The following is an 18,605-nucleotide window of genomic DNA, read 5'->3' as shown; positions in this document are numbered from 1 at the left end:
TCCTAGAATAAATCAATAAAACAAAAATCAATAAAAAAAATATAAAGAAAAAATATAATAATTTTTTAAAGCTAAAACTTATAATAAAAAAATGACACTAAACTTTAAGGGGTTTAAAGTCTTTTAATTATATTTTGAATAATAAATACTAATTTATAAAAGGATGGATGGATATGGGAAATTAACGGAATAGGTAATGACTGATGTACATTTACATATAGACACCTAAGTGATGGGTTTAATGAGTATGCAATTGGTCTGACTTAGTTTTTTTTTTTAAAAAAAATTATGGATAAATGAACTAATTTATGTATGAGATATACAGAGATTTAATATATATCAGGAAAAAAAAAAATTGGGTAAGGGGTAGTGAGAGTCCCCCGTATTTCTTAAGCAGCTTAAGAAATAAGTATAAGTGGTAGTTACAAATAATCCAGCCAAAGTACTAGGAATTAGCCTAGTATATTCATAGGATTTTGCAGGATTCATTTTTTCATGAATTATTGAAAGTTAAATAGAAAAAAATAGGATGAAAAATATAGAATTATTTTCAATTTAAAACAGATAAGTCGGCTCGGTCTACGAATCTATTCTAACTATCAAGGAATCCCGAGAATTTTAGGCAAAATGAGGATTAACATAACAACTTAGTTGATAATTTCACAACACCACCTCCGAAATAGAATTTGTGGGTTAAATCCTCACTCTGTATAATAAATAATAAGTATTAGAGATAATATACATAGAAGGATTGCGTATGGATCCTGACATTCAGAACATGATCAACCATTTAGCTGCGCTCATGTTAGCCCATAATAATTTTAATTGGGCCAATAAAATGAGTGATTATTGACCCGCTAAAGTAGTTCAATTTTTACTAGCGTTTTCAAACCTTAACATAGCCCTCTTTCTCATCATACAAAACATAAGGTGATATAGACAATTTTCATGTGTTCTATTTTTATTTTCTATTTCATATGTTGAAAAACGATCCTTAAAACCAAACCAGAACAACGATTTGAACACACGAGATACCTTAAGATGCAAGCAATCACGAAAACAGACAAATAAACGAGAACGAACACAACCAGATTTTATCCTGGTTCAGATCCAATTCGGATCCTAATCCAGTCAAGGATGAGATTTCCCTATTTGCTTCCACTATATTCAATCGGAGTTTACAAGAAGATCACTCGATCACCGTCGAGACAAACACTCTAGATCGTCAAACCCTTGTTTGCGATTCTCTGTTTTTTCTCTCTCTCTCTCTTCTCTCAGAAACTCATGAATACAATACAGAATGAATGACTTGACTAATGCAAGCGATTACAGAAGATTATATAGAACGATCCAGTGCTGACGTGTCGCCCAAGCTGCCTCAGGTTAGTTATAACCGTTTCTCTACCATCTCGCTATCAGCTCGCCTAACTCGCAGTTCGCCCAGCTCCTTAGCTCAGCTCGCCTAACTCGCAGCTCACCCAGCTCGCTCAACACAGCTCAGCTAGCAGCGCGCAAGGTAACTCTGCTGATGTGGCATTGCACTTATCTTCACAAATCTCCACCTTGCGATGCACATCTTCAACTCCTTGGAAGCAAACAAAGTCCTCTCATCCCCATTTTCCCCGGCTACTTAACCTTTCCTAAGCTTGAGCAAGTCCAGGGCATTTATGAACTTGTCAATAGGAACCACCTTTGTCAAGATGTCAGCCGGGTTAACATCTGTACAAATCTTCTTCACTTTGATCACACCCTCTGCTATAATATCTCTGATGAAGTGCAGCCTCACGTCAATGTGTTTAGTTCGCTCGTGATACATAGTGTTCTTCGATAAGTGAATTGCACTTTGTGAGTCACAGTATATCTCAGCACAGTCTTGATCATATCCAAGCTCAGACATGAAACCTTTTAGCCAGAGACCTTCTTTTACAGCTTCTGTTAGAGAGATATACTCAGCTTCAGTGGTGCACAAGTCAACCACATGTTGAAGACTTGCTTTCCAGCTCACAGTATTTTCTCCAACTGTAAACACATAGCCAGATAGGGACCTTCTCTTGTCCAAATCTCCAGCATAATCAGAGTCACAATAACCCTGAACCTTGCAGTGACTTGATTGGTTTGAGGTGTATACCAGGCTCAGATCTGACGCTCTTTTGATGTATCTGACCAGCCATTTAGCAGCTTCCCAATGAGTTTTACCAGGTTTACTCATGAACCTGCTTACTAGGCTGACTCCATAAGCGATGTCAGGTCTGGTGCTGATCATCCCATACATCAGACTACCAACACAGTTTGAGTATGGGATCTTCTCCATGTACTTTGCCTGATTGTCGAGCTCTTGTTCTGTGAGAGACATGAGTTTGAACTGAGCTCCAATGGGTGTAGAGACAACTTTTGCCTTGTCTAGACCAAAAGATCTTGCAACCTTCTCCATGTAAGACTTTTGAGATAGTCTGAGAATGCCCTTGTCTCTATCTCTTTCTATATTCATTCCCAAAATCTTGCTGGCAGGTCCAAGGTCCTTCATGTCAAATTCTGAGCTCAGTTGATCCTTCAACTTTTGAATCTGAAACTTATCTTTGCACGCAATTAGCATGTCATCCACATAAATCAGCAAGTACATATAATTACCATTTTTTAATTTTGTGATATAGACACAGCTGTCAAATTTGCTTCTTTTGAAGCCTTGGTTAAACATGAAAAGATCAAACCTGAGATACCATTGTCTGGGGGATTGTTTGAGTCCATACAAGGACTTCTTCAATAAGCAAACCTTCTCTTCATCTCCCGGGGCTATGAACTCTTCAGGTTGTTGCATATAAATCTGTTCATCAAGCTTTCCATGGAGAAAAGTTGTTTTGACATCAAGCTGTTCTAATTCAAGATCAAACATAGTTGTTCAAGATAAAAGAATCCTTATTGAGGTATGTTTGACAACAGGGGAAAAAACTTCATGGTAATCAACCCTTTCAACTTGGGAAAAACCCTTGGCTACAAGCCTGGCCTTGAATCTGTCACTCTCCACTCCTGGAATGCCAGGCTTGAGTTTGAAGATCCATTTGGATCCAACTATTCTTTTCTTTTCAGGTCTTTTGACAATGTCCCAAGTTTGGTTCTTGTGTAGGGAGCCCATCTCCTCCTGCATTGCTTTCTTCCACAGAGGCCATTCCTTGCAACTCTTGGCCTCATTGAGATTGCTTGGTTCTTCCCCTGAAATGAGACTAGCTGACACAAGTGCAAAATCAACGAGGTCAGCTTGTGCATACCTCGCATTTGGTTTGCTGACCCTTCTTTCTCTATCTCTTGCAAGGACATAGTCTCTGAGTTGTTCTGCATGAGGATCAATGCCATCTGAGAAAGTGTCAAAGGCTTGGTCTTCTTCTTCATTTCTTGGAACAGCTCCAAGATCTTCTTCAGCAGCTCCACCTTGATCAGTGTTTGGAGTTTCTGAACTGACTTGATCTTCAGTGTTGGCTCCATTATCAACACATGTGGTTGTTGCTGTGTCTGTGTCAGGTTGATATTGGTTTTGTGCCTTGTAGAAGACTCCTTCATTGAATCTCACGTCTCTTGAGGTGACACATTTCTTCTCCTCTAGCAGCCACACTTTGTAGCCTTTGACTCATTCAGGGTAGCCTAAGAACACTCATTTTCTTGCTCTGGGATTGAGCTTTCCTTGATTGGTGTGAACATATGCAACACAGCCAAAAGGCCTCAAGTGTTCATATGTTGTGTTGTGCCCAGACCATTTCTTCTCAGGTACCTCAAAATCCAGGGCAGCAGATGGTGACCTGTTGATCAAGTAACAAGCAGTAAAAGCTGCCTCGGCCCAGAAGGATTTAGGTAAACCAGAATCAGAAAGCATACATCTCACCTTGTTCATTATAGTTTTGTTCATCCTCTCAGCTAGGCCATTCTGCTGAGGGGTCCCTGAACAGGTGTGCTTTCTTGCAATTCCTTGCTGTGTGCAATAAGAATCAAATTCTTCATTGCAGAACTCTAGGCCATTGTCAGTTCTTAGCCTCTTTATCTTTCTCTCAGTCTGTGTCTCTACTAGTGCCTTCCACTCCAAGAATTTGCTGAATGCCTGATCTTTGGTCTTCAGAAAGTAGATCCATACTTTTCTTGAGAAATCATCAATAAAGGTGATGAAATAGTGGCATTTTGAGAGAGAGTGTGGAACATTTGGTGAGCCCCACAGATCTGAATGAATGTAGTCTAGGGTGCCTTTTGTATTGTGGATTGCCTTTGGGAACTTCAACCTGTGAGACTTGCCAAGAACACAGTTTTCACATAGTTGAAAATCAGACAAACTAGTTACCTTTAGCACTCTCTGCTTATTGAGTTCGGTCATTCCTTGGACACTCATATGTCCAAGTCTCTTGTGCCACACCTCAGCTCGCTCTGGCTTCATGTTGATGGTGCTAGCTTCTCCAGTGAAGGTTTCACCCTCTAGCACATAGAGCCCATGTTCCAGTTTTTCCTTCATCACTTGGAGCACACCTTTGTAGATTCTAAGAACTCCACCTTGGCTCTTGAAGTTGTAACCCAGAGCATCAAGAGTTCCTAAAGAGATTAGGTTTCTCTTGAAGTCTGGTATGTGTCTCACATCAGTCAGAGTATGTTGGGTTCCATCAGACATCTTGAGAATAATAGATCCAAGGCCAATGACATCACAGCTGTCATTGTTTCCCATAAGAACTTTGCCACATGTGTAATCCTGATAATCACAAAAGAACTCATTTCTTGGGGTCATGTGATAAGTACATCCTGTATCAAGAATCCATTGTTCCTGTGGGTCAGTGTTAGAAACTGAGAGGACATCACATGTATCAAGACCATCAAGGATATTTGCAACATCTCCATTCTTGGAGTTGTTGTTATTCTTCTTTGTCTTTCCATCCCTTTTTTCCTGTTTCTTCTCTGGGCAATTTCTCCTGTAATGGCCTTCCTTGTTGCAGTTCCAGCAAGTAACTGTTGTTGATGAAGAGTCTTTGGACTTTGACCTTCCCTTGTTCTTGCCACTTGATTTCTTTTCTGGTCGTCCTCTTACATTAAGGCCTTCTGATGTAGCCTTGGCTATCTTGCCATTTGACTTTAAATCAAGTTCTTTTGAATAGGCTGCACTGATCACCTCATCAAGAGACAGGGTCTCCTTCCCATACTTGAGAGTGTCTTTCAGTTGCTCATAGGGCTTAGGCAGCGAGTTCATGAGGAAAATGGCCTGGTCTTCTTCATCTATCTCTACCTCTAGGCTCTCCAGATCTGAAATCAATTTGGTGAAATCATTGATGTTATCATCAACAGTTTTACCTTCGTCCATCTTGAAGCTGTAGAACTTTTGCTTCAGATAGATTCTTGAGGGAAGACTCTTTGTGATGTAGAGCTGCTCGAGTTTCAACCACATTGCAGCGGCTGATTTCTCCTTGATCACCTTCCTCAAGACCTGATCGCAAAGACTCAGGATGATGGTGTTTCTTGCCCTCTTCATGACTTCCTCTTTCTTTTCGTCTGACATTGTCTGTGGCATTTTGGCGAGTCCTTTGAGCGCATCATCGAGCCCTAGGATTCCCAAATGTGCTGTAATCTTTTCCTTCCATAGCAAGAAATCGTTCTTGCCATCAAATTTCTCGATGTCTGACTTGAATGTAGACATTGTTCTCCAATCTTGAGATTTCCGATGTTAGGTCTGCGAAATATTTGATCGCGTCTCGTGATCGATGACGATTGTGCTTGATTTGATTTCGATCGTCTACGTCTTCCTCAGCGTGGCTTCGCGGTGAGGCTCTGATACCAATTTGTTGAAAAACGATCCCTAAAACCAAACCAGAACAACGATTTGAACACACGAGATACCTTAAGATGCAAGCAATCACGAAAACAGACAAATAAACGAGAACGAACACAACCAGATTTTATCTTGGTTCAGATCCAATTCGGATCCTAATCCAGTCAGGGATGAGATTTCCCTATTTGCTTCCACTATATTCAATCGGAGTTTACAAGAAGATCACTCGATCACCGTCGAGACAAACACTCTAGATCGTCAAACCCTTGTTTGCGATTCTCTGTTTTTTCTCTCTCTCTTCTCTCAGAAACTCATGAATACAATACATAATGAATGACTTGACTAATGCAAGCGATTACAGAAGATTATATAGAACGATCCAGTGCTGACGTGTCGCCCAAGCTGCCTCAGGTAAGTTATAACCGTTTCTCTACCATCTCGCTATCAGCTCGCCTAACTCGCAGTTCGCCCAGCTCCTTAGTTCAGCTCGCCTAACTCGCAGCTCACCCAGCTCGCTCAACACAGCTCAGCTTGCAGCGCGCAAGATAACTCTGCTGATGTGGCATTGCACTTATCTTCACATCATATAATAACTTAATTATTACAGTGGTCACCGAAGTACATGAATGTAAAAACTATGATTTTAACTTTCTAATTATTATTTGTTCTAACTCTTTCGTAAAATGTGAATAAGAAAGATATGTTAAGTGAGATGTCTCTATGCTATATTCCCTGACTTCATTCATTGAGTTCAGGCCCGATTTTTATTCAACCACACTTTCAAAGAATAAAGCACTATATAATTTGGTAATCTTGTACACAAATTTCATTTCTAATATACAATTGACTTGAGATAATTGTAGTTTAGTAATCTGCGCACAAATATTCATTTATAATGTACTCTTCACTTGTGGCTGATACACAAGCATATCTCAAATATTCTTTTGGTAAATCATTGTCCAAACATTGATGTTCAAAAAAGGTTCAATCTTTGAGCTAGGTTGGTAACTAAACAACTATGAGTGATTTGCACCGACTTTTGAGCGATCACCATATCTTTTTAAGTGAGTTGAAATAATGCTTTCTTCAATTTCTTTCTTTTATTTAGAGTAAATTGCCAAGTTAGTGCTTTTTTATTTTTTTTTTATTTTTTTTATCTTGTAACAATAACTGATAAGGCTAAGCGACCAAATGTATCCTTGGATGAGAGGCTTGAACAAGCACCACCAAAGAGATAAAGCTAAAAAGACTCGGGAAAATAAACTAAAAACGAGCGTCAACAAATCTCAGAGCAAGAGAAGCTTGGAAACAACCGAGAACGGGATTGCAATGTTATTACCCAAAATTGCTCTTTATAAGTAAAGAAAAATCCTCTCATTTAAAGTTTGATATCGATACTCGCTAACGTGGATAGGTAATAGTTGAATAAGAGTCGAGCACGGATAACACAAACTTATTTACACACAAACATGTACTTGTGTAGTGTCAAAAAGATTTATAAACACATTTAAGCTGTTTTGTATAATAAAAAAAATTCCTACTTTTCCATAGGGAAAATATCAACAGTATCCCTCCTGTTTAATCGAAATGCGAGATTTATCCCCTCTATTTATAGAAATATCAGACATATCCCTCCAGTTTAATATAAATGACATATACATCCCCTAAAAAATGTTATATTACAAATATCACCCTTTTTCGTTTATTTTTTACAAAAAAGTAATTTGAACTCCCCAAAATACCGTTAATGAAATAATTTTTTTATTTTCTATTCTATATACAAAAAATTTAAATTAAAAAATTTCTTTATAAAAAGTTAAGGATTTTTTTTATAAAGAGAGATTTTGATTTTTTTTTAATAAAATAGTAAATAAATATTTATTCTGTTAAGGGTATTTTGGGGAGTTCAAATTATTTTTTTGTAAAAAATAAACGAAAAGGGTGATATTTGTAATATAATATTTTTTTAGGGGAGGTATATGTCATTTATATTAAATTAAAGGGATATGTCTGATATTTCTAGAAATAGAGGGGATAAATCTCGTATTTCGATTAAACACGAGGGATAGTATTAATATTTTCCTCTTTCCATATCCCCTTCTACACTTTATGAAATAGTTGATACACAACTAACGCGTCAACGTCTATCAGCATTGACATAGCCAGAAAAACTAATCATGAGAAGCAAATTTGAAAAATAAATCAGGAGGGATAAATTTAAAAAATAAAAATCTAAGATAGAACTAATTTGTAAAATTTTAGGGTTTTTTTTTTTTTTTTTTTTTTTTTTATAAATAGACCAAAAATAAAAATAAAATAAATTTTTTTTAGGGGTTCACCGTTCACATAGTTTCCGGACCTCATGTAAACTTGTGCCTGTCTGTCAAGGTTGGACCCACTCATGTGAGAGTATCAGCGACTTCAGACTCTATGACGAATAACATTCCAATAATAATATTGAATTTTACCAATATAATTTGCATACAATAACCAATTATTTATTTTATATCACAACTCTTTCAAATAGAAATAAGCACATACCAACAAAATTAAAACTTAATTGCAAGCTTTTCTTACAATAATCGGGGACGTTACGATTACACGACAAAGACAATAAACGTTCACCCTTCACCCAATAATAAAACAACGCGCATATGGAAAATTAAGTAGTCTTGTTTAGTGCACGAGTCGACACACATGAAAAAGACAGCGTAAAATATTATAGTTCCTGAAAACGTTCGATAGTAGTAGTGGGGCTCGTACCTGAAAGTAAAAATAACTCATTATGTGGTTAATAATTAATAACGATAAAAAACAAAACAAAAAGAAATTTCATATTATATAATTAATATTTAACAAAATATCAAGATTAGATATGTTATATATATATATATATATATATATATATATATATATATATATATAAAATTGGACTTTTGATCTCGGTGAGTATTTAAGTCTTAATTTTCAAAAATAAATTCCGATAGTTTCAGATGACTTATAATGATCTAATTAGATTAATTTTTCTCCGATGGTTTATAATGATTTTCGATGGTTTCAAATAACAAACATGGTTTAAATACTCTCAGTGGCATCTTTGTGTCCAAAAATATTACAAAAATCCAATTTTAAATATTTTCAAATAATAAGTTCAGATATTTTGTTAATTATGAAATCTACCATATCAAAATTCTCTTTTTTCTTTTTTCCCTTTTTTCAATCTTCAATCTTCAAGTGATGTTTTCTAAGTGCAAACACTAAAGTCATGAAAGGGAATTTTTTTTTTTGTCAAAAGTCCAATCCTCACCAAGCACACACCCTTTAGAGTAATTACCACAACTTGAAGCTATTTGAATGAACGAATGAATTAACAAATGAAAATAATATTATGTGTAGAAATTTCCTTATATACCTGTTAACATCCGGGCGGGGGTGTAAGGTTACACTTAGCAGGGAGAGCCATGGCAAGGTCGGGATCGATTCCGAGGAAATAAAGCTCCGGCGACTTTTTGTAACCACAAAGACAAGTCAGGTCGGCACCGCCGAGAGCCTCGCAGCACTTCGGGGTCGGGCTTTGTGGGCTTGGGCTTGTCACGGCCGGCTTGCACTCAGTCAGATCGTCGCTGCTCATATTGCACAGCCCAACAGCCCTACACGCTTCCAAATAATACCCAGCACCCAATATGATCACCAGAGCAAGCGTCGCAAAATTGTTGAACGAGGACTTCATTTTGTTGGTTATACTGATCTCGATCACTCGCTGTGGGAGGGCTAGTTATAGTGAGAATGTTTCTAAGTTTGCTTTTGCGGTACATGGTTATATTTATGGGAATTATTATTTGAGGCTTTGAGAGCCACGAGTTTGAGATCCCGTGAGTGAGCTTTTGGCGGTATATGGTGATCACGGGAATTCATGGCCCGCTTCTATTTTTTGCTGACGCCTATCGTTTTCTTTGGATATAGAAAAAGAAAGGAAATATTTCTCTTTGATATTGGCTTCTTTGTGTCGATGTAACTGGTTGTAACGTATATGGTGAAAAATTATGTAGGCAGTTTTAATAAGAAAGAAAGAAGGAACAAAGATTCCTACAATGGTGTTTATTTATTTATTGATGATAACACCGTGATTTTCAATAACGATTTATGATTTTTAAAGATGTTTATAATTAGAGATGGACGGCTCAATTGTCACGTTATTATTATTTTTTTTATTTTATTTTTTTAAAATAAGTGGTCACTAAATAAATTCCAGGGTCCAAATGTCGAGGTCGACTTGTGTTCATGGCCTCAAAGATAAAAAAAAATTACAGTAGCGTATGAAAATTACAGTAGAAAAATATAAAAAAGTGAAAAATTTATTTTCACAAAAACTATGATTTTTGAAAGAAAAATAATGTGGTGTTCGATGAAAATTACGAGAAAAATAATAATATTGAATGATATGTAGAGAGAGAGGGAGAGACAAATTTTATTTGCACACATGTACGAATGAAATTTCGCCATGTTTTTGTTTTTTAAATCCCTCAAAACAATTTTTCTCACTCTCTCACTTCTCTCATTTCTCTCTCTCTCTCTCTCGATTCTCACTCCTCCACAGCCTCTAACAGTCTCCGAAGATAAAACGCGCAAAAAAAGAAAATAAATTAAAGGCAACAACAATTTCTTTTATAGTCAACGTTGCCCCAGATAAATACGATTAATTTTGATGACTTTTGATTAATTATGATGAAATTCAATATCTTTATTAACGATATTGGTACAACGAAAAAAATGAATTTTTTTTAAGTAATTACGCGCATTTCTTCAAAGGTCATCAAGATCTTCATCGGTTGTTGAAGATAATCCGATCAATGAGTTAAAGCCGAGAGAGTACGAGAGATAGATAAGTGATAAAAAGTGTTTGGAGGGACATTTTTTTATCCAAAAACTTGATAAAATTCCGTTTAGAAAATATGTGTACAAAAAATTTATTTGCTATTTAGCCGGACTAGTATATAAATTTCCTTGTATATTTATAATTGTCATTTCCTTAAAATTTTCGTAGTTGTAGATGTCATACAAAATGAAAAACCCAAGATCAATGCTGTATGTATTTCACCGTGGACTCAAGAGCTATGTTTTGTATTTTGGGCCAAGTTTATTTTGGGCTTTCATTTAACATCATTTTTCTCTCAGCTCTGCTCACCGGGTAGGGTTTCATTTTTTTTTAATTTTTTTTTAATTTTTATTTTTCTGGCCGCAACCGCAAAGTAAGAAATCTCTAGCACCGTTTAGCATAGTTTTTCTTTTAAAAAAAATGCTCTTAGATTATGCTTTAGAAAAAAATTATTTTTTTCAAAAATGGACAGGTATTTGATAAACTGTTTTTAAAATAATTTTTGGCAATAGCAAAAACAAATTTAGTGTTTGATAAAATATATATAATTATAAAAAAAAGATCAAAATAGCCATACTTAAAGTAATAAAAATTATTAATATTAATATGTAATAAAACTATAATTATTAATTGCATGATATAAATAACAATATATATGTGTGTGTGTGTGTGAGACCCATATTTTAAATGCTTTGTATAAAATATTATTAATTCATTTTTTACCCCCTGGACTCGTACCTCGATTTCATTTCACCCCCTGGACTCGGAAATGTTGCATTGAGAATCTCTTAACTAAAGACGTTATTACACGTTGCCACTTCTGTCTAATTTTGGACGTTAAATGTCACGTTTTTTGTCACGTGAGATTTAAAATATGTGCAATTATCAATATACCCTCGTTTTATTATTTTTATAATAATAAATTAAAAAAAAACTCTTCTTCTTCTCTTCTTCTCTTTCTCCTTCTCAGAGAGAGCCGAGTTCGATAATTCCAGTGGTGCGAAGAGGATCGCCCCTCTAACAGCATTAACACAGTAAATAAATAATTACATAAGCTATTATACCAGATGATCAAGAGCAATCCTTACTAAGAAACCCAATTAAAGACTGCTCTTTCATGGTCTGATAAATCAATGCTCAGATTAGGAAATTTGAAGCTCTAATGTATACATGTTTGGTCCACAAACTGTCCGATGAAACACAGTTTATATATATCCCCTAATCCAATTCCTCACAATACAAAAAAAAAAAATTAAATTTTGCAAACTAGAATTGCTAGGGTTTTAAGATTCAAGGCATTCATACCAGTGATCATCGAAGCCCAATCGTCTCTGAACTTGAACCCGAAATCCCTAATCGCTCTACAGCACGAATCCAAAATCTGACCCCGGACACGCGAATCAACCAGCCGGAGCCCCGCCGTGGCCATCAACCAGACTTCTGTCTCCGCCTAAAGCTCCAACGGAATCTGTCCCTTCCCAAACTGTAGCAACCTGGCCAGAGAGCCTCCAGAGAGCTGGTCGAAGTTGAGAGCTTACCTGGCGAAGAAGAGGCCGAATCGGGGCTCAGAGTCCTCTGGTCGTACCCGACATCTAAACGAACCCTAAAAGCCCTATTTCTTCTCGTGGGCGAGGATTTGGGGGTCGAAAGCTTCGATATTTCGAATACTGGGTGAAACCCTTTTGAGGATTTTGGCGGTTCCGAAGTGGGTTGTGGAGAAAAGCTCGAAATGCCATTTGCCAGCAGAGACGCCATGGAAGCTTGCTCGCACGGTGGTGGCTTCAGCGAGATAGAGTCAATTACGTAAGAGGAAATGGGATTCTTTATTTTAGTTTAACTGAAAATAATTGAAAGTATTTAAAATAACAATATTTAAATATTAAAAGTATTTAAAATAATTGAAAATACTCTTATACCCTTTAAAATATTGTCACGTCATCAAAAAGTTAAATTTAACGTCCAAATACTGACGGAAGTGGCAAGTTGTAACACGTGTCTAAGTTCTGAGATTAGTTCTGCAACATTTCCGAGTCCAGAGGGTGAAATGAAATCGAGGTACGAGTCCAGGGGGTAAAAAATGAATTAACTATCAGTGTCCAATTCATATAGATGATAATTTAAAATAGTAAAGTTGTAGAATTGTACATCACTAAAGTTTACAACTCATAATACAATTAAAAAAACACTAACTGACCCATAAAGTACGTGCACAATCTTAAATCATAAGAAAATAAAATTTTGACATTTAATTGTGTTGAATGATTAAGGACAAAATCGTAATTCAACATAAAATAAAAAACACTTTTTTTTCCAAAAACTACGAAAATCTTGTTTTTCCATTTTATTTAATATTTTGCAAAAACACTTTTCAACTTTTATTCAAAGCTATTTTACCAAATACTTTAAAATGGTTGGACTTTTATAAAAAGCTAAAACCATATTTAATAAGCTAAGTTAACGCAGCCTCTATTTCTGTATTCTTTTCTAGGTTCTTCAAGAATTGGTCAGAACATAAAAACGACAACGTTTCACTGAAATAATATGACAAAATGCACAAAACGATTGCGTCATTAAGTTCCAATTTCCACAATTTCAATATCAATTCGACGTAGATATGCAAAATTTAAAACCTTGAGAAAATTGGATATTCAATAATTATAATTGCATTATAAAAGGAAATACTTGACTGGAACGAATCAGTTAAGCAATAAGAAGTCTAATTATAATTGACGATAAGGAGTGGAAAACAATTTAAAAGAATTCATATTTCATTTATATAAATGTGTATCCAAAGCGTAAGATTCACAAAATACCCAACTTGTCGTTTTCATTGCAAATTGATATGATTACCCTTTTTAGTGATTAACGAGTTTATATACCCGCGCGTTGCTGCGGGAGTTTTCTTTTGCAATTTGATAAATTAATAAAGTAATGGCAATGAAACATTATATATTTTTTTTTATCCATATAAAACACATAATAATATATTTTATGCTACATATATTATGTGTAGAAATACACGCATCAAGAGTTCCACTTTGAGTACTTAATATATATATATATATATATATATATATATATATATTTTTACTTTTTAATTTATAACAATTGAGATCAAATTATAAATTGTTTGATAAACTAATGTTCACGATTTAAATTTAGAAAATATATAAACTTATTTACATTTCTTTTAGCATTTTAACTAACATAAAAAAATCTTTATTAGACACATATTATATATATAAGTTAAAACTATTATAGTATTTCTACTTATGTACTCGATCGTGGACACATTATGTATGCACATTAACCCCATTATGCATCAAATCATATATGTCGATCTCATTTATCGTGATATCCTTAAATTATTGTACAAATACTATCCACTTGCATTTTTTATAAAAGGAAAAATTGTAGCCATTTATAAAATTGTGCATAATTTTTTTTAATTATTTTTTTTTATCAAGGAACAGTAACATTCATTAAGATGAAAGAAAAGTACTTGTAAATATGAACATTAATGCATAATTGGCGCACAAATAATTTAACCACCACAAAATATTACAAATTAGTTCATTCATATACATAATATGCCTATGTGCATGTCTCAAAGACATGTATGTATATGTTACTGGATGAACAAATGCCATATGTCAAAAAAAAAAAAGATGAACAAATGCCATGTATTTAAGAAAACCTTCTCTACTCTACGTCATGTAATTAAGTAATACATAAATTAATTATTGACAAACAAAGACATGTATGTATAATCTGACTCATGCTCATGCTTCCAGTTTATATATAGTGTCTTATATAGTTGTTAGTGGGACCCACTCATAGTGTGGCAATTTTTAATTGGGAAAATGTTTGTATATATTGCTGCATAGAAACGTGGAGGTAGAAAAGAGAGAGAGAAACTTTTGTGTGGGACCCACTAACAATGTGACAATTTTTAATTGGAAAAAAAGTTTCTACGGTGATATTGTACCTTCTTTTAGTATATATAGAATGAGTCCCAAATATAAAACAGTAACAAAACAAAATACACCTAAAATTAGTTAGAAACGTATCCCTTAAAACTCTCGAATTAAAATTTCCTACAGAAATATGAAACAAAATTTCATACAGAACTAAAATGGACAGACTAATTATCTAGTCCGTATTAGGCCTCTCTTAAAATAATGGCCCAATTATTAATTTAATTGGGTAAATAGTCCAAACTCAAACCCAACAATAGAATATACAAATTTTACCCTTCTACAACAACGTATTCATCGTCCTCAACCCTATCAGGTTTGACATAGATTTTGTCTATTTTGAGGATCTCCCTCGTTGTCTTTCTCTTCCTTCACAATATGTGTGGAATTTATATGAAAATTTGGACATGAAGTTGTCCCAAAATATGATTTTAGACTTTAAGGGACATTTGAGACTCAGTCTTCAGAGTTGTTGGAACTCAGCCCTCAGAGTCATTTGGGTCTCAAAGCCGTTTGAGGCTTAGAGTCGTTTAAGGCTCCGGCTTCAGAACCGTTTTGTAGCTCAACCTTCAAACTCGTTTTGGGCTTAACATTCAGAGTTGTTTTGGGGTTCAGCCTTCAGAACTGTTTTGTGGCTTAATTTGCCGTTTGAGACTCAGCTTTCATAATCATTTGAGACTTAACTTTCAGAATCGTTTGATTCGTTTTTCTTGAGTTTTTACTTGTAATTTTTTCTTCAGGAGAGTATCATTTTTCACTTGAAAAAAATAACGGTATAACAGTGAGATACGACAACACGAGTCTAATAATTCAAAGAATTTATTTATCCCGCAAAATAGAGAAGAGAAATTTCATTTTCTAGACCTAAAAGTTATGAAAATATCTCAATTAGACCCGTTAATTAAAAAATATCCAAAATTGGACTTTTGTACCAATTTTGGACAAAAATGCCCTCAATTAAAAATAAACCTCATAACATCATCTTCTTCATTCTCACTTTCTCACTTTCTCTCAACACAAAAACAATTTTTCTCCATCTCCACCAATCCGACGCGAAAATCACCAAATCCGACGCTATCCTCATCAAATCCGACGCCGACCTCGACACCTCCGACGCCCACCACCAACTCCGACGCCGACCCCGACCTCCATCAACCTCCATAGCTACCTCAAAATGACAAAAAAGGTATGTTTTTTAATGGTTTTTTTAATGGTTTTTCATGGTTTCTTAGTGTACCATAGATAAGAAATAAGATTAGAGTGGTTTCATAGTGATTTTTTTTTTTTTTTAAAATCTGGAAATGTTTGGATTTTTTTTTTTTTTTTTAAATCCTGATGGAGACGGTCGGATCCCGTCAGATCCCATCGGAATCGGTCGGATTCCGACCGAATCCGATGGGATCCGACGGGATCCGACCGTCTCCGACTTCAAAGTTATTTTTTTTTTTTAAATTTCGTCGGATCCCGTCGGATCCCATCGGATTCCGACCGATTCCGATGGGATCCGACGGGATCCATCAGGATTTAAAAAAAAAAAAAATCCAAACATTGAATCCCGTCGGCTTCAAAGTGAATTTTTTTTGTTTTTTTTTTCTAACGAGAGATGGGTTTAGATTTGAATGATATGTAATTGTGTTTTTAGTTGTGTTTTGAATGATATTTAATTTTAGTTGTGTTTTGAATGATATTTGTTTTGTTTTAAAATTTATTAGTGATTGAACTTGTTATAACTCGTGTTTTAGGAGAATGTAACGTGGTTGCTATGTGATTAAACTTGTTACAATTTTTTTTTTTTTTTTTTTTTTCAGATTTTAGTTGTGTTTATTGTTGGATTGTTTTGAATGATATGTAATTGTGTTTTTAGTTGTGTTTTGAATGATATTTAGTTTTAGTTGTGTTTTGAATGATATTTGTTTTGTTTTAAAATTTATTAGTGATTAAACTTGTTATAACTCGTGTTTTAGGAGAATGTAACGTGGTTGCTATGTGATTAAACTTGTTATAATTTTTTTTTTTTTTTCAGATTTTAGTTGTGTTTATTGTTGGATTGTTTTGAATGATATGTAATTGTGTTTTTAGTTGTGTTTTGAATGATATTTAGTTTTAGTTGTGTTTTGAATGATATTTGTTTTGTTTTAAAATTTATTAGTGATTAAACTTGTTATAACTCGTGTTTTAGGAGAATGTAACGTGGTTGCTATGTGATTAAACTTGTTATAATTTTTTATTTTTTTTTTCAGATTTTAGTTGTGTTTATTGTTGGATTGTTTTGAATGATATTTAGTTGTGTTTGTAGTTGTGTTTTGAATGATATGTAATTGTGTTTTTAGTTGTGTTTTGAATGATATTTAATTTTAGTTGTGTTTTGAATGATATTTATAATTTATTAGTGATTAAACTTGTTATAACTCGTGTTGTAGGAGAATTTGACGTTGCTATGTGAGAGTAATTTTCCGGGTCGAATCACGTATAGTGGTTCGGGAATGTTGAAGCTTGTGAAAGAAAAATTCACAGCTCTGGATCTACTTCATAGGATAGCAGAGACTCCGTTCGCTCAATTCTTCGAGGCGACGACGTTAAATTTCTCTTCAGTACTTTTACACTCTCTGCTTCTTCGAAAGGTGGAGTCCACGAAAAGGGGTGAGATTCACTTCGGTATCGGAAATAAACGCGTGAGATTCGGTAAACTCGAATACGCGTTGATCACCGGATTCAGTATGGAAGACGGTCCGACGGCGGAGGAGCAGAACGAGCGAAGAAGTAATAGGTTCGTGACCGATCACTTAAACGGCGTGCGAAACGCCAAGTTCGAAGTCTTGACGAACGCGTTCAAGACATGTCAAGATCCGGAGGACGCGTACAAGCTCGGATTGTGCGTGTTTGTCATTGGGTATCTCCTCGGAGTAGAACACAACCGAGTCATTAACGACAAGTATCTCTACATGGTTGAGGACTTGCCATTCTTCTTTTCTCTGCCGTGGGGGAACATCACGTGGACAGAGACGTTCTCCGCCCTCTCTGTGGACATGAAACGCTACTGTCTAAAACAAAAGGACAAATCCGCCAACGAGAACATTCTTCAGAAGGAGGCAAAGTATTCCTTACCGGGGAATTTGCACGCCGTGCAATATTGGGCGTTCGAGGCTATTCCGGAGATTGGTCAGCAGTTCGGGAATAATATCGGTGTTCGAGTACCGAGGATGCTTTCGTGGTCAAGCGTTCGAGTGGTGACACGCAAGGACGTCGAGAAGGTTTTCCTTAAAAAAACGGTAATTTATAATTTATATCTTTTATACATAATTTATACACTTATCTAGATGTTAAGTACTTACATTTTTTTTTCCTCTTGTAGCTCGGTGTTCTTCAGATGTTGAGACCAAGGACCGGTGAGCGCGAGTTCTTTCAGCAACTAGAAACGCAACTCAGTCAATCGCTCTATCCGACTGAAGACGAAAACGTGGTTGAGCCACGTAATATCGAGGAAGAGATTGATTTAGTACAATCAATCGCGAAAGAAGCCGACGGACTCAGAGAAGCGGAAAAGGACGAAGAGGAGAACTTGTGGAGTGATGAAGACGATGATGATGATCATGTTTCAGATACACCGCGAGAACCTCGTCAGGTAAATTTTATTTAGTAATTACTAGTTTTAGAGTAGTTATTAGTTTCAATCATGTGAAGTAGTTATTAGTTTCAATCATTTCAGCCCACACTTCGCGCACCTCTCAGTCGTCCCGATCATCCCGCTCGTCCCGATCGTCCCGGTCGTCCCGATCATCCGGCTCGTCCCGATCATCTCCCTATGTGGTCTTTGACGGAGGATATGTGGAATAATATGATCGAGACTCAAATCAACTTCTAAAATCTAATAATGAACTTCGAAAATCTCAGAGTCAGTTGGTACGATCTCAGGCAACCGTCTTGAAGGCTCTAAGTACAAACGGTCGGAGGCTAGAGAGAATGAGGC

General features: G+C 35.5%; 1 pseudogene across 1 annotated transcript; it reads right to left on the bottom strand.

The window, feature by feature from the left end:
- Nucleotides 1–8,216: 8,216 nt before the first annotated feature.
- Nucleotides 8,217–9,589, bottom strand: LOC149387856 (putative lipid-transfer protein DIR1 pseudogene; annotated as a pseudogene). Its single transcript, XR_016300752.1, has 2 exons — nucleotides 9,198–9,589; nucleotides 8,217–8,548 (listed from the first exon to the last, which is right to left on the bottom strand). The product of XR_016300752.1 is annotated as a putative lipid-transfer protein DIR1 pseudogene (transcript).
- Between the last annotated feature and the right edge of the window lie 9,016 nt (nucleotides 9,590–18,605).

Source organism: Urtica dioica, chromosome 8 (genome assembly GCF_054948205.1).
Source record: "Urtica dioica subsp. dioica isolate 48M chromosome 8, U.dioica_male_clone48M_v1_H2, whole genome shotgun sequence".
NCBI lineage: Eukaryota > Viridiplantae > Streptophyta > Magnoliopsida > Rosales > Urticaceae > Urtica > Urtica dioica.
Note: the sequence above shows the minus strand (reverse complement) of the source record. Positions and strands in the feature narration are given on the sequence as shown.